This window comes from Suricata suricatta, chromosome 5, assembly GCF_006229205.1.
Source record: "Suricata suricatta isolate VVHF042 chromosome 5, meerkat_22Aug2017_6uvM2_HiC, whole genome shotgun sequence".
NCBI lineage: Eukaryota > Metazoa > Chordata > Mammalia > Carnivora > Herpestidae > Suricata > Suricata suricatta.
Window position 1 is genome coordinate 68,121,608 of NC_043704.1, and position 25,487 is coordinate 68,147,094.

At 49.5% G+C, this 25,487-nt stretch overlaps 1 protein-coding gene across 3 annotated transcripts in view; it reads right to left on the reverse strand.

The window, feature by feature from the left end:
- The window catches only part of SEMA5B (semaphorin 5B), a 117,535-nt gene that overhangs the window by 91,444 nt on the left and 604 nt on the right, over positions 1–25,487 (reverse strand). The gene's annotated exons all lie outside the window — the stretch shown is intronic.

Sequence of the window (25,487 nt, forward strand, 5' to 3'; positions counted from 1 at the left end):
TCTCTGCCATCCCCAGTAGACTTCTCCCAAAGAAAGCAACTGGAGCTGTGTGTCTTCTTGTTTATATCTACTTGGAGAATGACTTCCTATGGCCTTCTATTGCTAGCGAGGAAGAACTTTCTCAGAAATCTGTGGAGAACCTCTCTTCAAATCCCATTAGTCAAAATTGCATCATGTGTCCGTTTATGACCCAACCACTAAGAAAGAAAAACAGTGTTCCCTTAAGCCAATCAGGTCACCTCCTTAGGCTGAGGTCAATCCCAAGTGTCATTGCTGCCACTCAAGGAGAGGGTGTGGAATGAATAATGGCAAGTTAACCACAGATTTCCTACCCAATTACAAGGACTTCAGTTATCCATTTCCCAAACCCATATAATAAATGCAAATTGAAAGTGAAGAGACATTTGCTTTAGGCAGGTACATTGTGTCTAGCAAGAAGGGACATCACTCAGCAAGAAGTACAGCTGGAAAAACTAAAAAGCAGACACAAAAACTCAAAACCTCAGGGGGCCATTTGGTATAAGAAAATCGTCCCATAAGCCTCACTGAATTATAGCTCAATACATTAATTAAGGTTCCTAACATACCCGTGAGACATCAAGAAAAGGTTACATTTATGCTTGTGTGACTGTTTAAAATGCAGGGACGCATGTAATACATTTTATACAGAATCACAAACGCAGTGGCTGACAATTTTTTTTAAGTGTTGTTGCTTAAAAGGACAGATCTTAAGCTGGTTAGGAAACTTTGAAATTTGGAATGACCCTGCCCAACTTCCCTGGAGCGCTGGGCTTCCGTGTGCAGGCTGTCAGACTGTAAATAGGGTGCACGGCAGGCAGCCAGATGTCACGGCTCGCCTCCTCCCAGACTCCTTCGCGCTGATGGAAATTGATTGCCCCTCATCTCCTGACTAGGTGGCTGATTACCAATGCCAAACAAATAGTAGGTATTTGTATAATAGTGTTGCTCTTCTAGAACAAATATTCAGACTCTCAGCCCCACCTAGATGTATCAAATCAGAGTCTCACGGGTGTGGCCTTAAAGTTCCCCTAGAAAACCTGATAATCAACCAAACCAAACCTTACACTAGCTCCCTGAGAATCCAGAATGCTCTGCAAAGGGCAAATGCTCTATGGACGAGAGAATCAGGTCTCATGGACTCTAGGAGGTCACTTCTTTTGTACTTTTTTGTAACAAGAAGGCCAGCATGAAGCATCAGAAACAGTAAATACTCTGAGCTCTTACCCCTTACAGCTCAGCTCTCCCCACCCAACAGGAATGTCCCAATACTACCTGACACACATCATCATCAGGTAACTCTCTTGCTCAAGAACCACAGCCAGGGGCGTCTGGGTGGCTCAGTCGGTTAAGCATCCGACTTCAGTTCATGTCATAATCTCACAGTTCAGGAGTTCGAGCCCCACGTCAGGCTCTGTGCTGACCACTAGCTCAGAGCCTAGAGCCTGTCTTCAGATCCTGTGACTCCTTCTCTCTCTGACCCTCCCCTGCTCATGCTGTCTCTCTCTCTCTCTCTCAAAAATAATAAAAAAATTAAAAAAAAAAAGAACCAGAGCCAATCCACCTCCTAGACACTGCTGCTCCCCTCCTCAACCTCTTCCTGCCCACAGCCTTCCCCTGCCAGGCCCCGCCCCCACAGCTTTACAGCTGGTCCCTTCCCTGCCAGGAAGGAGAGTCTTTGTCTCCCATTGAATGACACTACCACTCCACAGGTTTCCTTTGTAACGGACCCCCACTCCATCCTGTCCCACTCTTTAGGACATTATTCATGTTTATCCAGCCACAGTCCCTCTCACTGCTACTGGCTGAGCATGGGAGTAGAATAGGGACTCAGGACTCTGTGGTCACCAGAATGCGATTCTCAGACACCAAAGGTAGTTGGCCTGAAAGGGTGGTATGTGCTCTTTACCTTTTTCTAGGCAAGGGAAAGCACAATGTCCTGATTCTAACATTCCAGCCAGGAAAACATGGGTCCCAAGCCAGAGAGAAATGACTGCAAATAAAAAACTAAAAATACAACTACCCTATGATCCAATAGTTGCACTACTAGGTATTTACCCAAAGGAAACAAATAATACAGATTTGAAGGGATACATGCACCCCAATGTTTACAGGAGCATCATACACCATAGCCAAATTATGGAAAGAAGCCAAACATCCATCAACTGATGGATGGATAAAGATGTAGTACACACACACACACACACACACACACACAGACACACACACAGGAATATTACTCAGCCATCAAAAAGCATAAAGCTGTCTCTCCCTGTAAAACAAAGTGGGGGTGGTGCCCAGGGTGTGGGATCAAGGGCCATGTCAGGCTCTGTGTTGAGCATGAAGCCTACTTAAGATTCTCTCTCTCTCTCTCTCTGCCCCTCTCCCTGCTCTCTCACTCTCTTAAAAAAACAAAGAATGAAATTTTGCCATTTGCAACAATATGGCTGGAGCTAGAATGTATTATGCAAAGCAAAATAAGTCAATTAGAGAAAGACAAATACCATATGATTTCACTTATATGTGGAATTTAAGTAACAAAACAGATGAACATATGGAAAGGGGGGAAAAAGAGGAGAGAAGGAAGCAAACATAAGAGGATCTTAACTATAGAGAACAGACTGAGGGTTCTGGAGGGGAGGTGGGTGGGGGATGGGCTAGATGGGGGATGGTCATTAAAAAGGGCACTTGTGATGAGAACTGGGTGTTGTATGTAAGTGATGAATCACTGAATTTTACTCCTGAAACCAATATTGCACTGTATGTTAACTAAAATTTAAATTAAACATTTAAAAAATAATGAAATATTGCTTAGCAGTCATAATAATTTACCAATACATTAAAAAAGTTACTGCTGACAAAAGCCACCATATCCTGTAGGCCAGCCCTCAGCTTCTTTGACACTCTGCCTCCACCTTCCCAACTCCTGTGACCTTTGGTTACCAGCCTCTGTGCAGCCAGAGGTTATGGAGGTTGACCATTACCTGAAGGCTCTTCCAGTCCGGGCCCCACCTTGCACCACCTGTGTGACCTTGTCAAAGGCCTGCAACCTCTCTGAGCCTCAGTTTCCTCTTCTGGGATGGATAATGCTTGTCTTGGCTCATCTCCCCAACTCTCATGAGACTTAAAACACACAACAAATGTGAATGTGCTCTCTCAACCAGAAAGCACTGTTCACTCATGAAGGATCACTGTCCACTGGGCTCAGAGCGTCTCCAGCTGGGAAAAGTGTCTCATTCATCTTTGTGTCTCCAGTGTCTGGAGCTGGCAAATGTCTCCTGAGGAACAGCCGGGGGTGGTACATGAATGGAATGAGGAGAGGGCAATACAGGAGGACGGGAGTGCCTGACATGCCAGGACAGTAAAAATGAAGAAGGTCAGGGAGAGAAGAAGAAATGCCCTCTCTTTCCTATCACCCTCCAGTCCCCAGAACCAACGATGCCCCCCAAACGGTGCTCCCCATCACTGATAGACAGGTAGCTTTAAAAAATTATCCTAGTTCCAAATAGGAATAGGAAAAGATGTTATTAAAGCTTTTCCACACTAGTTGAAATAAAATGTCAACCATCCAACCTTTAAAGTGAATGGAAAAATCCCTTTTTGTTAATAACCCTCCAAGGTGCTTGTTTGCCTTGGCTGGTGCCACACGGAACACTGAGATTGGGAACTGGGGGCCCTAGAAGCTTGGGGTGGGTACCTGGAGGACAAGGTCTACCCTTAACTCCATGTTGCTTTGGTTTTCTGGAGGAGAATCACTCCAGATGCTGAGGGAGCCAGGATGGCAATTGGATAATTTAGGTAAAGGGAGGAATTGTTTCTGCACACAGAGCAGCTCCAGTCCTAGGAACCCACAGGACAATTCTTACCCCCCCCCCCGCCCCCATCAGCTCTGCTTCACACACAGGCCCAGCCACCACCACCCCCTTTCTTGGAACAGAAACACAACCCCTTAGAAGATAAAAAGCACAGCTGCTTTTCACCACACAAAATCCCTCCCACTACAATCTCCACCCCATTGTCAATATTTCTGCCTCCCTTTGCATCCCCAAGCCTCAATTGTTATGGAATAATGGGGATCAGCTGTAAAGGAGAAGCCCTTCCCAACCCCAAAAAGCAGGAGGAATCAGAAGGTGGTAATTTGAGGACATAAAAGAATACTCCCACAATGGTACCCTTGCTTCTGAGCATGGGGGTACCCTGGCAAACCAGCATACCCTCGTGGGCACATCCCTGCCACCCATACACAAACGCCTGCACACACACGTGTCTTGTTCTTGCCCCCCTCTGTCCTCCCCACTCAGTGTTAGAGCTGGACAGAGCCTTGCTCCCCAGAGCAGAAGGTGGCCAAGGGCTCTCTCGATGGCCCCACAGCCACAGAACCTGACCCTCCTCTCGGTCTCCAGGGCAGAACACAGGGAGCCAGAGCCAGAGGACCTGCTTTAGCCACTCTCCCCTCACTCCAGAGCTCTATGACATCTGCTAAAACTTCTCAACTTGAAACCTTGATTCTTCCCGTTATAATAGGATACAGAGTCAAGTACAAATCCAATTCCAGGAACATCTAGTCCATACCAAGCAGCAGACTAGATTAAGGAAAGAGGAAGAAAATGAATAAGCCACCGTCAAAAGTGTGATTTTATAAATGCTCTCATATAAATGTAATTTAAATTTAACTCATTAACGAGGGATGGCAAAGTTAGCTCCAAAAAGAATTTGAGAACAGGGGTTTGTGTAGTAAGTCAGGAAAGGCATGAAGAAAGGAGTTTGTAAAGCAGAGACAACACTGGTTAATGTTTTACAGAGCAAAAACTCCCATAACTTTGGAGTTATCTCTTCTACTAAACAGAATCATTTGTAAAGGGTAAAGATTTGTGTTATCTTATCAACCTATATGGTAACATTTAGCTTCATAAAGTCTGGCTTCCAATCAATAATACATTGAAAGTCAAGCAAAAGTACATCCCCATAGAGAATTAAATAACCTTTGAGTGGATCTGTGGGGCTCCAGTATGAGGTTGCCCAGACATGCAATCATACTTTTGCCTTGTTTCCAAGCTTTGAATGCTTTACCACCATGCTCCTTGCCCTCAAGAGGCTTCTTACATGTGGCGAGGCAAGACTGTCAGACATGACAGAGTTAAACAATCCCAGAAGAATTGCTGCTGCTTTCGTTAGGTGTGACAACGGCACAGTGTTCCTGTACAACGTAAATACATCTTAACCAGCTGAGATGGTCACTGACATATCAATAGATAAAATTCCACCATACCTAGGATTTAGTTTAAAATATGCTAGGATAGGGGCACCTGGTGACTCAGCTGGTTAAGCATCCAACTTCAGCTCAGGTCATGATCCCGTAGTTCACAAGTTTGAGCCCTGGGTGGGGCTCTGTGTTGACAGCTCAGAGCCTGGAGCCTGCTTCAGATTCTGTGTCTCCTTCTCTCTCTGCCCCCACCTCTCAAAGATAAATTTAAAAACATTAAAAAATTTTAAATATGCTAAGATAAGTAAAAGTTAGGTGAGGGTGGAGTAGATGAAACAAGATGGGCAAAAAATATTGACAACTGTTGAAGCAAAGTAAGGGATACAGGGGAATGCATGTATTGTTTAGGGGTATATTCAGGTTGTTGTCCTACTGATAGTTAAGACCACATCCTATCACATTTTTAGTTTTATTATCATCTTCTCACACACTACATGATTTATTGTGGTTTTTTTCCTCTGTCTCTCTTGCTTAGAATAGAAAATCCGTGGGGGCAGGGCTTCTGTTCAGAGCTCTGGCGCGCAAGCACTAGAAGGGCAATGGGCAGCTGTGAGCACACAGTAGGTATTTGTGACAGGATTATTTGAGACGCTCCACCTCTTAGAGTCCAGGAGAAGGGGTCATGGGCATCAGGTGGGCTAGTCCTGGCCCTAAATGGCAGGTGGGATCAGAACGAGAGGGGAGGAGAGCTGTGAGCAGAGCAGAAGGAGGAGGTGTGCAGATCAGCCAGAAGGAAGCCCGGGAAGGGCAGGATTTTGAAGAGAGGTTTTTGAGAGTGTTCAAGGTGGAGGATCCCTGGGGACTGAGCACTGAGAAAAGGCCACCGGGCTGAGTCACTAGAAGCCCAGCCAAGAACGTCACTCAGGGAGAAAGTGACAATGGCAACCGGAATATAAGAGGCTAAGGTGGGAATGGGGGAAGGGACCGCACAGGGGGAAGAAATGTCACAGGCAGAGACTGCCCATTGGAAAACCTGACAGACAAGAGACAAAGCAGAGGCAATCTAGTGAGCCGCCAAGCTGACCGACCACAGGTCTGTGGAGATGGGTCTGTTTGGAGACAGGACGAGGGAGGTGTCCAAGTAGCAGGTAGGATGTAGACCTACTGGAATGGGGTCTCCCCTGGGCCCTGGGTTCAGGGGCAGTGGCAGGAGCAGAGCCTCCAGCTGGAGGGGGAGGGCTTGCAGCTCCCCAGGGCTGGGGGGGGCTCCCCTCCCCCACTGCAGGTGCACCTTTGATGTGGCTCAGGCTGTGGGGTAGAGGAAACCTGAGCTTCCTAGTGTGGCCCGTGGCATCAATGCCACCCAATCTTCAGTGAGGCCGCAGAAGATGTGAGTTCGTGGGCCCATGGTAGGGCTGGCGGGAAATCAAGGCGCAGTATTTCAGCAGGAGATGAAAGGGAGTTTGTACCCAGACTCCTACCAATGCACCCATACTCCATTCTGTCCTCTCTGGGAGGGGTTCGCAGTGTAGGGAGCAGGCTCAGAGACGTCTACTTTCTTTTCCATTTCCTCACATTGCTGAGAGGAAGAACTCACAGTGGGGTGTCTGTAAGGGGAGAGGCTGTGGGCTGAGGGAAGGGTCTTCCTTATCTCTGCAGGTTTCAATTACCCAGGCCTCCCCTGCAGGATGAAGGAGGGACCTGCGCCTACATCAGGTAGAAATACAAAGAGATGACACTAGTTCCCTCAGCCCTTGCACATCAGGCCCCACCCCATCCCTGTGTTTAGAGATTTACCAGCTCTATTCACAATGATATCCATGTAGGAGACGGGCAGACAGACAGACAGCAAATAAGCGAGAGCTCAGCTGCAAACCCGCTCCACAAAGGACCCCGCCCACACCCCCTGCTCTATTTCCAGCTACACAGACTCACCAGCTACCCAGGAATCCGCAGGGGTCCAGCACCCTACTCCTCACTCCACACTGGAGATACAAAAATCAAAGATCCTGTTTTTGAGAACATGCCCCATCCAAGCTTTGAAAGAGAGAGAAAGGGAAGGGCAAATCAGGATGTTCTCTGACCAGCTCTCATTAACAACTCAACACACACTGAGGATTTGGTGCCAGGAATTAGGCTGGGCAAAAGGACACAGAGACAAACGGGGCTCTCTCCCTGCCCTGGGAAATGGAGCTCACATCAGGGAGACAGTGTGTCTTCCTGACTGTCCCTGAGATTCACCTGGGGTGCCCTAAAAATATACCAATGCCCCGGCTCCACCTGGACGGATGGAATGCCTCTTTGATAGTGGGGCCTGGGGTTCCGTGGGTTTAAACCACCCCGCACACTCCACCTCCACCACGCTGGTGACTGTTCTGTGCTGTCTGGGAAGGCTGCTAAACCACACATCCGGTTTCAAGATGGACCCAACGAAGGAAAACAGGGGTCAGGGCCCCGGGGAAGCCCTGCCAGCTCAGATTTGTGCTTCTCCACCAACGCATGGCATGGCACGTGGACAGTAATGGTTCTCCCTCCTCAATTGGCCGCCCTGGCCAGTGCCAGGGTGACGCAGAGCCAGAAGGGAGTGGTTTGGACTCCTCTCCCTCAACACCCAATTTGACCTCGAAGGTGGAGAAGGTCAAGAGGTTTTATTGACCTGGAGCCCAGAAGCATCCTGCCCCTCTCTTCCTGAAACTCCTTCTGAGTTTTATTGTTGCCTTTTTTTAAAAAATTTTTTTAATGTTTTATTTATTTTTGATACAGAGAGAGACAGAGCATGAGAGGGGGAGGGACAGAGAGAGGAGACACATAACCGGAAGCAGGCTCCAGGCTCTGAGCTAGCTGTCAGCACAGAGCCTGACGCGGGGCTCGAACCCACGAACGTGAGATCTGACCTGAGCTGAAGTCAGAGGCCCAACCGACTGGGCCACCCAGGCGCCCCTATTGTTGCCTTTTTAAGAGCACTCCAGTGTGCTGGTGGAGTGAAAAGGGACAGTACCCCTGCTGAGTGTCCTAGATGCCCAGGAAGGGAGAGGTACTGCTGATAACTACAGGCACGCTGGGTGGGCAGCTTCGAGTCCAACTCCAAACAGATCTAGAAAGGAGCGGGGCAGGGCTTACCCTTAAGGAATGGGGTAAGTGACCAACATGGCAACTCTGCTAGGTATGGCGCAGGGAGTCCTCAGAAAGTCCAGGACACCAGGGCTCGACAGAGCCTGGAACCAGAGTCCTCCAGGGCACTCACACTGACAGCAGATACTATATACTGTGACAGGACATAGCATGGAGTTTGGAACTGCAAACAAGGATTTGAAACTGCCGCTTAGGTTGTTGACGCATGACTGCGACACATTCTTTCTGGAGAATTTCATCATTTCTAAAATGAGTACAACAGTACTAAACTCAGAGTTGTTTGCTATTGGTATAAGAATTAAATGAGATAATGTACAAAGCAATTAGAACAGTGTATGGCAAAGAGTCTAGTAAAGAGAAGTTGCAATTTCTGTGAGAAGAGAAGAAGGATGTGAATGTTCTTCGACAATAGTAAAGCGCTCCATTAAAACATGGGTTTTGTTAATATCTTCCTCATCATTTTGCCTGGAGCAGAGGAAGGTGAATTACCTGAGACCGTGTGGAGCCAGTGAGTGGCCCAGCCAGTTCCTAAGGATTTAGCCCTGCAGACAGGGCAGCCGTGGGTGTGGGCAAGGCCAGCAGACTACAGGGGTGCTAACAGGCTTCTTGCCTCTCCCTGGAACTGTTACCTCCTGGAAGGAAAGAGCTGTGTCTCATTCACCCCTGTCTCTCCAGCATCCATCACAGTCCTGGTGCAGGATGGGTGCTCAAGTCCATATTCGTCATTAGACAGTCAGTTCAAGGTAGAACTGGAGAGGCTGATAGGGCAGGCCAGGGGACTGAGTCTGTGAACTCAAAGAAGGTCCCTGTGCTGTGCTGCAGTGAGAGCTGTCACAGCCTGGAGGACCAAGTGGGCAATGTCAAGGCTGGCTCCATCCCGGGCCTCCCCACCCCCCACTGGCTCTTCTCTGCTGCATGCGGGCCCACACATGGGGCATCAAGGCTGCAGGAATCCTGACACATAGATGCTGCCATTTCCTCCCATCTCAACATCCCCACCTGATGGGAGGCCAGGGATCCCTGATTTCTCACCTCTCGCTTTGAGATGTAAATCTTATCACCAGATAATGAGAACTCTAGAAGGTTGTCTCTTCAAAACCCTGAGAACGACTGTGACCTCCCCACAGCCAGAGAAGCCCATCTTCCATTTGTCCATTGTCACTCAGTGAGAAGATTGGCTCAGCTCTGAAGCCAGATTCACGGACAGGCATGGTCAACCCTCCAGAACCACCACAAACCACTACAACCTCCACATGCCAGCTCCTGCTGCCCACGCTAGATGTTATCCCAGATCCTTCCAAGCCCTGTGTTCTCTGGTTCACTGCAAACATTTTTACCCACAATGTAAACACTGTGCAAGGTTGTGAGTTTAGAACCAGGAAGAATTTTGGCCCAGTCCCATCAGAGCAAACCCAACAGGGAAACATCATTTTCCTTAGTGCCTCCAAGGATGGATCATCCTTGCACACAGGGCACCTGGCATCTGAAGCCCAGCCTCCCTCCCACAGACCTTCACTCCCTCATAAAGGGCACCAAGTTGTGTCAGACCCACAAAATGGGTCCTCTTAACACAGAAAGATCATCTGAGACCTGCAGTGAGTGGTCTGACTTCTGTCAGTGCTTCTGAGATGTGAGCCTCACCAAACCCCCTGCCAGCCTCACCGCCCCAAATCTCTATGACAGATATGGAGGATGACTGGGACTGAACATCTGGGTGTAAAGCTGTGGCTCTGGCCTGGGAGCCGAGCTCCAGTGGGTAGGCCCAAAAGTCATTGTCGAATGCATGAAAGAGGGGTGGGTAGTAAGCCCCTCTCTTGGAGCTGCTGAGTCCCTTTCTCTCACAAGCCCTCCCCTGTCAGGGCTGCAAGGCAACAGAGAGAGCCAGTGAGATAGAGAGTGTGACCTAGGGCCAGTTATCTAACTACCAGAGCCTCAGTGTTCCCACTCATAAGATGGGGGAATAACTCTTGGGACGGTCCCCTGGTAACTTAGAGAGCAGAATGCCAGACACACTGAGCATGCAGGACATGGTCCCCCTGATCTAGCTTCCTTGTCACACACGAGGAAGCTCAGAGGCGTGCAGGTCCGACATAGGGCACTATGGGGCTTCTGGGACAACAGTGGACAGTCTGGAGTTTTGCCCAAGAACAATGGGAATATGAATTCTGACCAAGATGAGAGACAGGGTGTCCATAGGGCAGCAGACCCGATCTCAGACTCCCCCGCCACCCCCAGCAGATACACACACGCGCAGCCTGTGACTCAGGGCCAAGGCTTCCATCCTGGAGGTTTGGAAAGTGCCTGGGACATTGGCTTTTGGCAGATGTGCAGGCCTGGGAGTGCTCACTAGAGGGCTTAGGATGGCCCTGAGGCAGCTGCCCAGGGAGGTCACAGAGAGGGACAACGTGGGAACCAGGACAGGTCTCGGGGGTGGGGGTGGAGGAAAAAGAGAAAGAGAGAGAGGGTCGGGGGAGGGGGACCATGGCTGTGCTATGGGAGAGGAGGGTGTCTTCCCATAAAGCTTCCTCATCACCTTCTCAGGACACCATGACCCAGAGGCCCCCAGAGCCCCGGGCTTCCCAGCAGCGACAGCACTTGCAAACAACATTACAGCAGGAAACACTGCATACCCCAATCTCTGAATTCTGCATCTTTGGGGCTACCGGGGACTGCTCCTGGGAGAGGCGACCAGCTCCTGGGAGAGGCCCATTGCCAGGTGGAAAGAGCACTTGTTCTGGGTTCACTGTGGCCTGGGTTCAAACCCTTCCTCCACTTCAGTTTCCTAGCCTTGCTAAGGTCTTTCCTGCCTGTGTAAACTTGGGGCTAAATCTCTTCATTCTAGGCCTCCGTGAGGACTTATATGAGAGACTGGCCCATAGTAGGTTCCCACTCATAGTGACTACTGGGGAACAGAAAGCAGATCCCGCCAGAATTAATCCCTGGGGCTGGAGGCATTCATCCACCCCTAGGGCTATTTGTGCCTTCTCCTCATGCTGCTTTCTGCCTGGTCCCCCATTTCCTGCTATCAGAGCCCCTGGATGAGGTCACAGCACCAAACTGCCAGCAGAAGCCTAATTCACACTCAGGGAGGTTTCCCCAGACAGGTGACCAGGGCAGAACAGGGCAGGGGACAGTCACAGGCATGCTTCCCATGCCTATTCCCCCAGGCCCAGGCCCATACAAAGCCCTCCCCTGTAGTCCCACCCTCGCAAGGAGAGGAGTTTGTGAAGTGGAAACAGACATTTAGCCCAGTGCCACAATCTCAGAGCAATCCTCTCTCTCAGCAGGACCAGGCTGTGAAGTGTAATTAAAGCCATGGGTTAATTAGGAGTGGCAGCCATCTTGCCGAGAGGAGCCCCTCACTGATACTCCTCCTGCATCCAGAGCCAGCGTCTCAGAGGTTCAGGACGCAGGAGCCATACCACCTCTCTTCATCCTCTTCCTCTTCCCCCCATCCACCTTAGCCCTCAAGATCTCCAGCTAGGTCATGCTGTTTTAATTTCCCTTGCAATTCATACCTGGGAGGCTCTCCCTGAAGTTTAACTTAAATCCATCCTTCTACAGATCAACAGTGGGAGTGGGGAAAACTGACATGGATGTGAGTTAGGGCTTCAGAGAAAGCACCCTGAGAAGTGTCCTGAGAGAAAGGCAGGGCATTGCACCCCACCCCACAACCATGAAGAGATGGTGTGAGGATCCATCAGGATCCAGCCAGGGATGGAGGCAATGTGATGGATAAACGGGAATGGGAAATGGAAAAGCATATGGGTGGGAAGGAGGCGAGAATGAGCTGGGAGGTAGCTGGCCAACCTGGGTTGGAAGCCTGGATTGGCCTAAGAGTTATGTAATATTTCTGTGTCTCAGTCATCCCATCTATAAAGTGGGGGTAATAAAGCCGTATCTACCTCTCAGACTTCCATGAGCTAAAATACACAAAGCAGCTTTTTAAATGGCCTGGCACAGCATAAACTCTCAGTAAACTCTAGAAAATCTGAACAACCCCATCCTCTTCCACAAATTGCTCAGAATCCTGGGGCTTCTTCCTTCCCCTTTGCCCTCAGACTGTTTCTTCTCCACTCTCATGGCCTCACTGCAGTCGTGGCCCTGCGATCTCATCTCCTCCCCACTCTCATCACAGGCCTCCCTCTCCGCTACCTCACCCATCTCCAGCTCAGCAGTACACTCGGCAGAAGGGGGGTGGCGGTGTTTGGTACCCTTAGTTCCCAGGTACTTTCCCACATGTCCTGCTTTACTAAGAGGAGCTCATTTAGTTCAGTTCCCACAACTGCCCTCTGAAGCAGGTATTATGGCCATTTTATAGATGAGGAAACTGGGTCTCTGAGGGGAGAAATCACCTGCCCACAGTCACTCTACAAGTATACGGGAGAGCCAGAATTCAGGCCCCGCTGTGTGGCTCCAGGCTGCCTTCCACACCAGACTGCAGCAAAGAACCCGAGGACTTCAGCATGTGACTGTCCTCCCCCGTCCCAATGCAGCCAGATGCTTGCCCATGCCCAGATGGGCCAGCCCCCTGATGCACCCCTCTCACCTTCACTTATGCCTTACCCTCAAGGAGTCAAAGAGCAAGAATAGGGAAAAGAAAAGGAGAGACTGTAGGAATGAAAGGAATTTGGAAAGAGAAGAGCTGGAAGGGGAAAGCCTGCTGAAAGGGAAATAATGTGGTATCCATAGGTTTAGGGGTTTCTCTGGCGGGCCTTCAGCTCTGCCTCCAGCTTGGCTTCTGTCTTCTCCATCAGGGCGTGGGATTCCATGGAAAGGAAAGAGAGAGAGGAGCCTCCGGCACAGGAGGCTGGCGCAATGGTGGTAAAAAACTGCAGCTGCTCCAAATGCACTGAAGCCACTTGGCCCAGCCGCACACCCCGGTGCGTGCAGATGAGGCTCAGAACAGCTGTGGGGATCTCCCAGGAATCCTGACAGGATCCTGGCAAGCACTAGAGGGGCTGGGAGGCCTCAGGCAGGCCACACAGCCCTCACTTTCAGAAACCGGTCTGGGGTGGATTCTGCAAACCACACAGGGGGAAACTCAATGTGCTGCCCGAGAAAATTTCCTGAAAAGACTGCAAACAAAGGGTGGTGGGCGCTTTGGGAAAGGCGGCTGAGATCATAGGCAGGCAGTGTGTGTTCAGTAATAAAGTCCTGTCAGGCAAAGCTCATCTTCTCTGTTGACAGGGTCACCAGGCTGGTAGACGAGGGAGATGGGGTTTGCCGGTGTAGCTGATCTTGAAACCATCTGACAAGCTCTTCATGAAATTGTTGCATATAAGCTAGAGAAAGGAAGCTAAAAGGTGAAGAATGAGTAGTATATAGAGCCGGCTATACAATCTTACCTAAGGATGCCTACCAGTGGATTGAGTCCCCTTGGATGGAAGCATCCAGGTACATATAGGGCTCTGAACTATTCCACTGCATTCAATATCTTATCAGTTCCTTGGGTCAATAGACAGGAAGCATTTGAAGGTTGGAGTTACTAGCAGATGCATCAGATGTCAGAGACAAAATCTTGGATTTAAAAAAAAATTTTTTTAACCAATTTTTACACTCAACATGGAGCTCAAACTCACAACCCTGAGATCAAGAGTCACGTGCTCCACCAACTAAGCCAGCCAGGCACCCCCAGAATCTGAAATATTTTAATCAGGTAGAGAGATGGGCTGAACTTAGACAAGATGAAATGAACTAGGGAAAAATGTAGAGTCTCAAACATAAGACCAGAAAGACTCCAGCACTGTTACGGGTTGAACTGTGTCCCTCTAAAGTCACATGTTTAAGTCTCAATCCTCAGAACCCAGGGATGTGACCTTATTCGGAAATAGGGTTGTTGCAAATTAGTTAAGATGAGGTCATACTGGAGGGGGGTGGGCCCCTCATCACATATGACTAGTGTCCTTACAAAAGGGGAAATTTGGAGACAGACCGGTGCGCAGGGAGAATGCCACGCAAAGAGAAAGGCAGAGATTGGGGGATGCTTCTATAAACCAAGGTCAGGTTACCACCAGAAGCTAGGGGTAAGTTCTCCCTCCTAGCCCTCAGAAGGAACCAAACCTGCCAACATCTTGATCTCAGGCTTCTAGTCTCTAGGACTATGAGACAATACAGTTCTCTTGTTCAAGCCACCCAGTCTGGCTACTTTGTTACAGCATCCCCAGCAAACCAATGCGGCACAAAGGCACACTCAGAAGATGGGGCTGAGTTACAGATTATGTGAAAAGGGAGATCTAAGGGGAATGGGTGGCTGCAAGCTCCGTAAAAGTCCTGAGGGCCACGTGGCTGCCAAAAATAGCCAGGGCAGAATTGAGGCTGCATTAACAGATGCTGTGGTACCTAGAAAGATGAGAATGTGCTGACCGGGTCTCACCTGGCAAGCCAGATTTGGTCCTGTGACCGCAATTTAAGACAAGTGGGAAGATGTTCAGAGTTCTGTGCCCAGAGATGAAGCGATAAGTCAGAGGAGCACTCATGGAAAAGGGGAAGAGGTGAAGGCAACTGGTCTTCCATGTTGGATAAGCTGTGGAAGTGACTGGGTTTGCCTGGAACAGCCACATGGGAAGAGATGGGGCCCATAGGGAGAGACATAGACTTCAGAGAAACGTAAGAACTTTCTATTAGACACTGTTGGCGAAAAATTGAATGGGCTCCTTGTGGAATGATGAGCTCTCTGTCTCTGAGGAAGACTCCACCAGCTGACCACTCAGTAGGGACTTGTAGAGGTGACCCTGACCCTTTCCAGCTCCAGGAAGAGCCCACTCCTAGTCCCCTGCCTGGCTGACATCAGCAGCTCAGGCCCCTTGCCCATGTAAAGTTAGAGGCTCCTGCAGGTAGCTTGGGTCCAAGACCCTTCATCGATGGCTTTGGCAGGTAAAACTAGGTGCTGAGAGCAGGGAGTCTAGAATCACACACCTCAGAAGATCAGGTTCAGCAACACACAGGTCCACTGGAAGGATGAACTTACTCATGCTCATAAGGATGGGCATGAATAGGGGTGGGAAGGAAAGCACCCATGGCTCTCCATTGCCCAGGGAGTGAGGAACTGACAGCCCCAGATTTCACCAACTTGTACCAGCAGGGAGGGCCCTGCTAGCGGGTGCTGGGGGGATGCAGAGGAGGCTGCACCAGACCTTCCTTTGAACAACTCGTATGTTATTGAAACTGTTCCTAGGATGACCTGATCCTAACAGTGAGCATCTATCTACAAGAGTCACAGTACTTCATCTGATCCTCCCTTAAACTAGTCCTCCCTCATTTTACAGTAAAGGAGGCTCAGACAGGGAATGGAACTCATATAAAACCCACAAACAAAAACTGGGTTTGAACTCAAATCTGTCTCATCACAAAGCCCATGTTCCTTCCAAGTTTCCACACTAAAGTGGAATGGGATATAGAAGTGTCACTAGCACCCAGTAACAGAAAGAACACCCTAGTGTGATCTAAAGTAGTGTCTAAAACATCAGCAGGCATGAAAATGGCCTGCAGGGCTTGTATAAGTGCAGGTCTCTGGGCCCCAGCCTGGGAATCACTGAGTTAGTAGGTCTGGGGTTCAACCCAAGGACTGTTGCATTCCTAACAGGTTCCAGGTGGTGCTAGTGCTACTGACCAGGGACCTCGCTCTGTGAACAACTGCTCTGGAGTAATCAGGAAAGGAAGCAGGTGCCCTGCAGACTCAGAGCCACAGAGAGATAGAGGTTCACTGCCAGGTTGATCATCTGTCTTCAGTACAGGAGTCCCCCAGCAACATCCTGGGCAGCAAGACTGACAGCTGGTGCTGCTTCACCAGAGCCCATCTGGTTGGGAAGATGCCCATTCTGAAAATAAAATCCAGCTTCCTGTACTTCCTACTCTGGAGTCTTCTGCTTTTCCTGGGCGATGAGCTGTGTTCTCTCCTATAGGAAGTCCTGCCCCTTCTGCAGTCAGCCAGCATGACCCCCGGGGTTTTCTCCCTCTCTAAATGGACAAATTCCCTTCACTGGAACTTTTGTGGCTGGGTTTCTCAAACCCCTCTTGTTGCTGGCTGCCCTCCACGGAGCACACTTGAGTTGGTCAGGGTCCCATCCAAAATCCATGTCCAGAAATGAGGACATAATTACCAGGGAGAACCCAATCTGGTTTCTGTACTTCTCTTAGTCCCATTTAAGATGGTATTGTTTTGAGCAAGCCCATCACCCTGTCAGTTCCTATGAAGCCTGTGCACAATTAAACCCCTCAGATCTTTTTTTTTTTTTTCAGGATCTGCAGCCAAATCAAGTCTTCTCCCAGTCCCATCCCCTTCATGAACTTGAGTAATTAATTTGTGCAATCTAAATGTGACTTTCCATCTGCCCCTGTTAAATTTCATCTTGTTGGTTTAAACCCAGCATTCCAGTCTGTTGAGATCATTTTGAATATTTATTCTGTCTTTTATAGGAGCTGCCCATCACAATCTTGTCATCAACAAATTTGATAAGCTTGCTTACTCCAGTTTCATGCAACTCATGGATAAAAATGTGAAGCTTCATTTTTCAGAAGCTCACCTGCCACACACCATCTTCAAATTGGAAACCCCTAATCATAAGACCAGACTTCTTAAAATCTGACTTCCTACAGTCTAGGGAAGGTCCATGGGCATGTAATTTCTTTCTTTGGCTGTTATTAACACCAGGCTGATGCGGTGTCTTTCATCTGAGCACTGTCACATCACCACCTAGTTCTTGGTCATGATCTGAATCAAATCACAAGGATAGTTTCGGTTGCTATTTCTCTGTCTTTTGGGCAACGGCCATGTGAAAGAGGCAAGAATGAAAAAACGTACCCGAGCCTCCACTTTAAACAGTACTTGACATCCAGCAGAAGTCAGGCTGCCTATCCCCGCATCATTACTACAGCATGCCTCCCTGACAGCTTCATAAGCCATACTGGACAAGAAGCATCCAAATTCTCCTGACTGGGTGGAGAAACTGCAATAGGGATATGTCAAACTTGGACCTGCTAAGCTGCAAGCCATGCTGGGATCTTGGCAGCTGGTCAGTGAGGAGGCAAGAAATGCTTTCTGGCCTGGGGTACCTGGAGGGAAGGGTGAGAACAGAATCAAGGAAGGGAAAAGGAAAATGGGTCTTGATGAATAGCCACTCTTTTGCCATTCATACATGAGAAGCACTCTTCTGCTGGAGAAAGGCACAGACTATGACCATGGGATGCTGAGGAGCATTTGTCAACAACACATTGATACCCTCGGGCAAGGATGGAACAAAGTATATACACAGTGAAGAGTTTAGGCTCTGAAGTCAATGGTCTGGATTTAAATCCCAGCTCTACTACTTTTTAACCATGTGACCTTGGGCAAATTGTTTTCTCTTTCAGTTTCCTCATGTGGCAAGTGGAGATAAAAAGTAATCCATGCACATAAAGCACATGAGGATTAAAAAAGACAATGGGTATACAAAGTTTAGCGGACTGTCTGGTACACAGTAACAGCTCAATAAATAATAGCTGTTATTATAAAACAGTAGCTTGAAGGCACTGAATGCTGATAGTTCCTGGACTGGAGACGTGAAGAAGGAAAAGCTAAGCAGGGGAAAGAAGCAACTAAAGACACTGGGTTAGGAGCAGGAGAGACCTGGAGCTTGCCTGGAGGTGATTCTGGCCTTCAGGTCGGGGATGCAGCCAGCTTGAAGCCTCAGAGGAGTTCAGTGAAAACGGTTTATTTTTTCCAGCTCTGAATATGAAAATGTTTTATTGCTATAGGAAGTCCATCAAAAATTGTCTAGATGGTCCATGTTAAAAAGAAGCATAAATATTCCACTTCTAGAAATCTGTTCTGAAATAATCATCTATAGGCACAAAGATTTACATACAAGGATGTTCACAGCAGCATTATTTATAATAGGAAAAAGTGGTTTACATCCTAGATGTCCAACCCCCAGAGGATTTGCTAAAAAAAATCATGGCTCACCCATATGATGGAGTACTGGTGGACATTTAAAAGCCCATTTGAGAAGAATACTTCAGACGTGAGGAAATTATCACAATATGTTCTTAAATGAAAAAGGCTGCTTATAAAATGACACAAACAATACAACCACAATTTTGTTATATATGTATCTAGAAAAAAAGCAACAACCATTGAACGAATATGCGTTACTTTTATAAATGCTTTTTAAGAAGAAATGACCGCTAAGAAGCTACACTAGATGTGTGCTCCCACAATCAGCTTATAATAGAAAGTCATTACATTCAGAACACAGGGACACAAACAGTAGCTATGATCTGAATGCCAGGAGCTGTAGCTGGTAACTACTAGAAAGGACCTGGCCGTTTTGAAGGGCTGAGGGCAAAGAGATTCGGCATGCCATGCCGTTGGCGTGAGGCCAGGGGGAGCAGAAAAAAGAAGATTTAGGTCAGCGGCTCTCAACTATGGCTGCATGTTAGAAGTACAAAAAAGTATCAGTTGCTCAGGCTCCACACTTAGAAACTTTGACTTAATTAAAGGTCTAGGATGGAGCTGGTCATCTATAGTTTGTCAGAGCTCTCCAGATGATTCTAACAGAAATCAGTGAATTCATGTTGAACTGGGCCAAGCTACTGAATACAGAGGTCACTGGAGCCTTGCTCTCCGGACTGGGCCCCATATATCAAGAGACACACTCTGCAAGCTGGAGAGATGCTGAAAGAGAGCAGGTGGCCCCAAGGTACCTGGTTTATGCAGGAAAAGGACCCTCAGTCTGGAGGGGCTTTCACAGAAATGCTCCTTGGAGCTGGGCTATTTGGGAGTTTTTGCCACAAGGGCACTGCCCTCCACTCAGGCTCCTGATGGGGCCCAGGTTACCAGCTGACTCCATAAACTGCAAGTCCAGGTAGCTTTACAAACAGGAGAGGGGAAGGGAACCAGGATCCCAGGAAATCTATAGGGACCTGACGCTGCAGAAGCTGGAGCTGGTCTAGTGGTATTTTCCTCTTCTGTCCTGCTTTTGGGCAGAAACACGCCCTGGTCAAGAGAGCGATGTGTAGACCTTAAAGGCAGTCTGTTCTAGGTGGATGAGGCCTCTCAGAGGGCTCCTGGTTTCTCCCAGGAGCCTTCAGGGAAGAGGAGCAGAGGGAACAAGCTGCTAGAAACAAAAGTTTGTATTAAATGATAAGATCTCCCCCAGCTTCTCGCTACAGGTATAGAGTTACCCAAGGCACCGAAAGAAGGGAAAGAACAGGCGTGGGTCGGGTGCTTTACAGACTGGATCCATCCATCCCTGAATAATTAAGAGCCAACTGCAGCTCTTTTGTGCTCCTTGAAGGGGAGCTTCTGGGGCCCCCCCTCAGGACAATAACTAGGGCAGTATGGAGGGAGTTTTGTCTCAGGTGCAACAGGGTGTGGCAGATAGGGATAGATCTAAATTGCCATCCCACCCACCATTGCCCTGAAATTGTCTCCCTAGGGACAGAATTACATCAACTCCGGCAAAAGAACAGAGTTGCAGATAATCCAAAATGTTGGATGATCAAACCCTAACAGAGGTTTGCAATGCATTGCATCTGTTTGTACATGGATGTTTGTGAGTATATTCACACACACACACACACACACACACACACACACACACACACACACACCCCTACTATGTAGCAGTTTTACCTTCCAAATGATGTTTGGCTCAGGCAGAGGCTAGAAGGAGAATGAACACATTCTCTGAAGATACTGGCAGTCAGGTGGCTTACCAGAAGTGGGGCTGGAGGGAACTAGAAACTGGTCTTAGACTCAACATTCTCCACAACTGACCCACAAAAAAAGAGATTTTCCTGGAAAATCAAGGAGTGACTGTAATCTCCATTCAAGAGTGCTGACCTCAAGTGCCAGAAAGAGTCTTAGGGTTCATCTGACCACCTCATTTTCACAGATGGGGAATCTAGCTCTGGCAGAAGCTCTCAGGTGGGCAGACTCCCTCATTTCTAACCCAGCCTCCTCCTTCGGGAATTTAAAACCTATCTGCTCCAATTTAATCCTCGGGGGACTGACAGAGCAGATGGTCACCAGTCATCCTCCAGTGCCAGCCCTTCCTATAGCAGAAGGGGCCAGCCAGAGACATTCTTGGTTCAAATGCAAAGATATTCTGATAATATCGACAAGGCTTCAAATTCAAACGAGTTCCAGGTGCAAGTCGGATTAAGTCATCCTTATTAAGGCAGATCAATGAGGGCAGTGTCATGGCGCAGCTCAGCACACACAGCATTGCCTATGAAGCTCCCATTTGCTCAGGAACAGCCCGGCAGAATTCTTGTCCTTCTGTTTCAAGTCAGATTGGAGGAGGATGAACAGCCCAACTGTTGGGAAGTGCACTCAAGGTCAAACTCTCCGGAGCCTGGTCTTCCGCACAAGGGTCCCTCCTCCTGCTTTCCCCACAGTGCCCAGCAGCAAATTGGAAAGGAAGCCACCTTCTTTTTTTCCATTCTGAAGCTACCAAGTGTAGTCATCTCTCATTGGTGAGCCCCTGACTGATGTCAGGATTAAAGAGTGCATTCTGCAAGGTTTGGTTTTCATCCCTCATGCTCACTAAAGCAAAACACTAGAGCAGAAGGGAGGAAAAGTGGTGTGGCAGAGCCATGGAACATTCGGCTCCCTGCTTCCCTTTTAGAACCTTACTCCCAGCTGGAATTTGCCCTGCTGCTTTCTAGCTTTCAAATCCGTTATTAGGGACCTTTTTTTTCTTTCCAGAAAGAAAATCTTGGGGGAGAATCCTCCATCTGAGACAGAGAACGGCATACGCAAAGATCCCCTTCCAGATTACCCATCATTAAGCCGTCTAAAGCACGTTATCAAACCAAAAATCAGAGAGAAGGAGGTTCACAACAGTATAGCACTGTGCAATCCAGATGTTACCCACACAAGCTGTAAAAGAAGGGCTCAGTGTGTTCAATTCGATGAAACTCCATTAGTCAACCCGCTTGCTTTGGCTTCTTTCCATACATTTAAGACCAAGTTAGTTAAGCTTTGTCATAGATTTATATCAACTTAGTGGCATCTGAACTCAAATGCAAAGATCTGAATGTGAAAAAAATCCATTCATTAGAGGTAACTATCTCCAACACACACACACACACACACACACACACACACACACACACACACACACACCAGTCAATGAAGACAGGCTAGTGATCTAGGTGACTGGATGAGGCAAAGGATGCTCCCACAACCCAGTCGGGTTCAGACCCTGAAGAAGAAATAACCAGCACTTCCTCCCTATGGTTCTCATCTCCAGATCTTCAGATGCCTGGCTTTGCCTCTGTGCACACCACAGGCACAAGGTAGTTGTTCAGCCCTACTCAGTGAGTGAGCACTCTGAGGAACCTGTGGAAGATCTGAGGTGATGGAATCCTAGCCCTCTCAGCCTTCCTCACAAATCCAGGACTCCAAGTCCTTCATACAGCTCCACATTAGCTGTCAGATCACCCAGACAAACCCCAAGGGAAAAGAAAAAAACCTCACAGTGAATTCCACCACAGAAGTTAAGGTAATGCTAGTAATTGTGTTCTACCAGTCATACAGATTAGAGACATGTCTTGTTTATTGTTATGTCCATAGCTTCCAGCACAATGCCTGGCACACAGTAGGTGCTTAGTGATAAATGGTGAACACAAGAGTTCACTACCATTGTTGGTCTCATCTACCCTGTACCCCGGCAATGACTAAGCTAACACTTGCGGATCTTGGGGAACACCTGGCAGCCAGGGTGTGGGTCTCAGCCCTGTATCACTTAAGGCTTCCATGGTAGCATGCACTTTTAGATATCTGTCCCCTGCCCTCTGTGCCCATTCTATCTCCTCAGTCCTCAATGAAAGTAGTAAATTGGTTGATCATATGGTAGTCATCTGAGTTTCTGCCTTGATGACTTTCCCTGTGGGACATAAGAGGGTTACCAAGATTAAGAACAAGAGTGTCGGGCACCTGGGTAGTTCAGTCCGTTGAGCATCCAACTCTTGATTTTGGCTCAGGTCATGATCCCAGAGTTGTGAGATCGAGCCCCATGTTAGGTTCCACACTGAGCAAGGAGACTGCTTAAGATTCTCTCTCTCTTTCCAAAGAGTGTCATGATCAATGCTCAAAATAATTGGACCCAACAGCATCGTCTCCCCAAATGTACACACTCTACCTACTCATCTTCAGCCTTGTCAGGCTAATCCTCCAAAAATGTCTCCCATCCCTCTCCCCCTTGCTGGGGCTCCCCTTCCCCTTTTTAGACCCACACTCAGATAATCCTTGAGATCCCTGAACATACTATGTGAGCTTCTAGTCTTTTCTCATCTAACCCCTAAAAAAGGTTTTACCACATTAGGGGAAGCAAAATGTCATGATTGGATTTTCTACTCTTTTTTTTTTTTCCAGATAACAAAGCTGGCTTACACTCACTGAGTTCCTGGGGTGCTGGGAAGGAAAAGGGAAGATATCTGAGTTCCAGTCCTGGCTCTACATCTGGAACCTTGAATCAGTGGATATGAAGGGCTCAGATTTATATAAGACAGATAATTCCCTGACCTCAAGGAACTCATCCTCTAGAGAACTCACCATAGTCCTCATCTAGAGAACTCACCATAGTACCCAAGGTTCTGGGAGACATAACACCTACACACAGAGATAATGTTTCTTAGGATCTTAAGTTCTTGACCTGTAAATATAGGGGGTCAGGCTGCTCAAAGGCAGCACTTTGGCTAGGCTTGGACCATTTTATTTGTCCAGCCATTCTGTCCAGCCTGATCAGCACATTGTTATCTGCTTGCCCTCTACAGGCATTGGAGTTTGTGACTTCCCGAACAGGGACAATCTCTAAGCCATCTTCCAGGTTTGAGCCTCAATAAGAAGTAACGAACAGAGTGGCTTTCAAATAAGCTGGGCAGAGTACACCAAGACAGAAAAGCCTATGCAATTCCACCAGTCGCAAAAGGGATGTGGCAATCCACAGAGCCCTGGGGCTGGACCTCTCAGCTTCTTTGCCTTCCTGGTCTGGCTCTAGGAGAAGTGGAAAGGGAGCCCCTTCATGGCCTTCCCTTCTCTTCTCCCCCCTCCCTTTACAGGCAGCTGGTGGCAGCGGGGCAGAGTCAACAAGCCCCCCTCTCAGTCCCACCTGAGTCATGGAGCTTTCTTCAAACGGTCCTCTCCTAAGCCCCAGGTCACCATTTGGCACCAAGCCCTTGCTATTTTGTACTGCCTGTGCATTTCCCCATCATGTTCTCCCTTCCCAAACACACACACACAAGTGTCTTCTTTAGATCAAATTGGTGAATTTAGCAGTCTCTTTGATCATGGGCTCAGCCCTGTATGCCTTTGTATCTACTGGCACCTAGCCAGTTGCATTGCACACAGTAGGCGCTTAAAAAGTGTTTGAAGTCCAAGTGATAATAATGCTGGCTATTGTCAGGTCCGGAGGACAAACGCTCTGGCACTGACTCCCTGGAAGGAGAAAAGAGGTGGAAGATCTGCCCCTCCCTCCCCGAACTGGTGCTGGCAGCTGCTGAAACCAGGAGGGGAGATGCCTAACCTGGCATTGCAGGAGGCAACCCCTCTTGCTAAGCAGTCTCCCTAAAACAATCCTCACGGTCCTCTGGGTGACCAAGTGGCAAACTCCCTCTCTCTTTGATATTTTATGGCCCTTCGTCCTCTGTTGGGAGTCTACATTTGGGGCAGGGTACTGGTGGGGTTTCCCAAACTGCTTCTTAATCAGTCCCCCTCCCCCACCTCTTCCTAGATGTGAGGTCCAGTTCTCAGACTCAAGCTCCCCCCTGGCCCTTCCTCAAGGTCACCTGTCTAGGCTCAGAAAAGGTGAAAGGTCACTTTTACACACGTCAGGAAGAAATGGGAGTCGGAGGAGGGGTAAGTGAGTGGACAATAGGAAAGGATAAGCTGTAAGACAAGAGAGAGTGGGGGTGGGGAGGACCGAGGGGCAGGCGTTGAGGGCGCTTGAGAAAGGCACCGCCGCTTTCAGAGCGAGCAGAATGAGGCCGAACTGGGAGGGTGGGGAGAATAGGAAGCGGGGTGACTGAAATGTGGAAGGAGATTGGAATCGCTAGGGACTGAAGGAAAAGGATGGGGGTTGGAAGCAGAGAAGGTAGGATCGTGGTAGGGTCTAGACACAGGCTAGCCTCCAAGCCTCCAACCCCAGTTGCGTTCGCTCCGGCGCGGGACCGGGAAGGAGCGCATCCCGAGGGTGGGCAGCCTTTTCCCAGCTCCTGCTCTCATCCCCGCGGCGTAAACCCTGGGGAGCGTCGCGGGAGTGGCGGCGTAGACCCGCGGCTACCCGTCCCCATCCCGCTCGGGGCCCACTCCAGCCCGACAAGGCGGGGCGGGCGGGATGACCCGAAGACTGGGCACAGGGGGATGGGGAGGAGGCAAGAAGGGCGCTTCAGGTGGCTCCTCCTCGTTGTTTAAAGTTTGCGGCAGGCGGAGGAGCCGGCTCGGTCCTCCATCCGCCGCCGGCTGGCGGCTCCGCGCCACCGGGGCGCCTCAGCCTCGCCTTCTCCCTCGGTGGGTCCAACCGCCACTTCCCTGTCGGCTCCCGCCCCGCGCGGGTCCCGGGTCCCCTCTCCTGTCTCCATCCCTCCCTGTGCCGGAGCGCCCCCCGCTCCCTCCCTCCGCGCTGGATCTCCCGCACGACGTGAGCGGAAAGTGAATAAGCAGCCCCAACCACAAAGACGAATTACCATGAGAAAAATAAATCAGGGAATCGCCGTCCGCGTCCCCGGTTCCCGCCGCCGCACCCTTCTCCACCCTCCGAGGCGGGAGCGCGGTGCCCCCGGGCCGCCGCGTATGGGGCCTGGCGGGGCACCGTTCCAGCCCCGCGGGGCCCTGCCGGGGCCAGGGGGTCTGGGAAGAAGCGGGCGGGGTCCGGGCAGGCGGAGACACCCGCGAGCGCGAGATTTCACACTCCGAGCGGGCCACGCGCTCCCACGCGCCTCGCCGCCCGCACTCTCCTTCCAGCGGGTTTACTCGTCGGCCCTCCGTGAGCCTCCATCGCCGCGCCAGTCTCAGCCGCTCTGCCCCGCGCTCTCTCAGCCTTTCACTCGTCCGTCCCCTCCTCCAGGCCCGGGCCGCCGGGCCCCATCACGGCTGCTGCCCAGACGCACTGGCCGCGCGGCCCGGCGAGGGCCCCGCGCCGCCGGGTCC